At 37.0% G+C, this 1,287-nt stretch overlaps 1 pseudogene; it reads right to left on the bottom strand.

Moving 5' to 3' along the window:
- Positions 1 to 349: 349 nt before the first annotated feature.
- The window catches only part of LOC116023349, a 4,117-nt pseudogene continuing 3,179 nt past the window's right edge, over positions 350 to 1,287 (bottom strand).

Here is a 1,287-nt window from a genome sequence, read left to right on the forward strand (position 1 = left end):
GACTGGTCATGATTATCTTATGTCCAACTATTTACCCTCCCCCACACCCACCCACCCAAGAGGAGGTCATGCAAATAAGCTTTTAAAGAAAAGAACAATGGTCACAACACAGGAAAAAAAAATGTTACTTTACCTTGATATAGCAAAAGCAATTTTGAATACGTTAATTTCACTGCGAATAATGTAAAACCCGGCCTGGTTTCCAATAAGAAATCTTAAAACCTAAGTTCACAGCCCTATACAATAATTTCAAAAACAGCCAATGGTAATTAATAGAGCAATCAAACATAGAATCTAGCCCTATACAGTAAACACCATTAACGACAGAAGGTGATTTACCTCAACTTCCTTGTGAACTTGTAAATGTCTTCTGCATACTCCACAACTGCCAACTCATTGTACACATCTCCAGCATCAATATCTTCAATCTTCTCCTTTGGTATTTAATGTTCAGTCCAGAAGCAGCCTATGCAAGAACATTGAAAACAAGGTTAACTAACCTTATATAGCATGTAGGGAGTACCAGTTTCTATCTGAAACTTCAAGATTTCAAACCAGAGATTTTGTGCCTGTACAACTTTCTTTGCCTTGCCCTGAGTCCATAAAAAGCCTCAGAACCAAGTATCAAGAACAGTTCAGTGTGTTTGAAGTTTGAACAGTGTGACAATTACCTTTCTTTCATATTTTGTATAAAATTCCTCAAATTCTTCAACGCAGCAATCTGCCAATCCTGGTGCCTCATTTGGACAAAATAAAGACCATTGCCCATTACCCTGTACTCTTTCCATAAAGAGATAAGGAACCCAGAGAGCATAAAAGAGATCTCGGCACGATGTTCTTCCTGAATAAAAGGAGCAACATTATCATGCCATCAATTATTTACTAACCAAAGCCTTATTACCTAGGAGACAAACCATTAGTTCAAATGTATGTAATAGTAGAGTACCTTTAGGCCAGTCATACCTTTCCATGTTTTTTTTCTTAAATCGAGAAACTCAAAGGTCAAGAACAAAAACAATCCAAAGACTGTCTCAATACAGGTAGTATGTTTGTGCTGAACTCTGTTATTACAATGTTAATTTTTTTCTTCTTAATAATGACAGGAGAATTGCTTAATGGATGGATCATAATTTGTTACTGGAGCATTCTCTTTAGGAAAGAACTTCCAGATGATTTTTTTTCATGACCGGCAGGTGGGACACCAACAGGGTAGTCCCCATGAGTCAATTTGGGGGTGGTTTGACGAAAATATGATCAGGAAGCCATTAATATGTACCTGCCAAAAAA

The sequence above is a fragment of the Ipomoea triloba genome, chromosome 1, assembly GCF_003576645.1.
Source record: "Ipomoea triloba cultivar NCNSP0323 chromosome 1, ASM357664v1".
Lineage (NCBI taxonomy): Eukaryota > Viridiplantae > Streptophyta > Magnoliopsida > Solanales > Convolvulaceae > Ipomoea > Ipomoea triloba.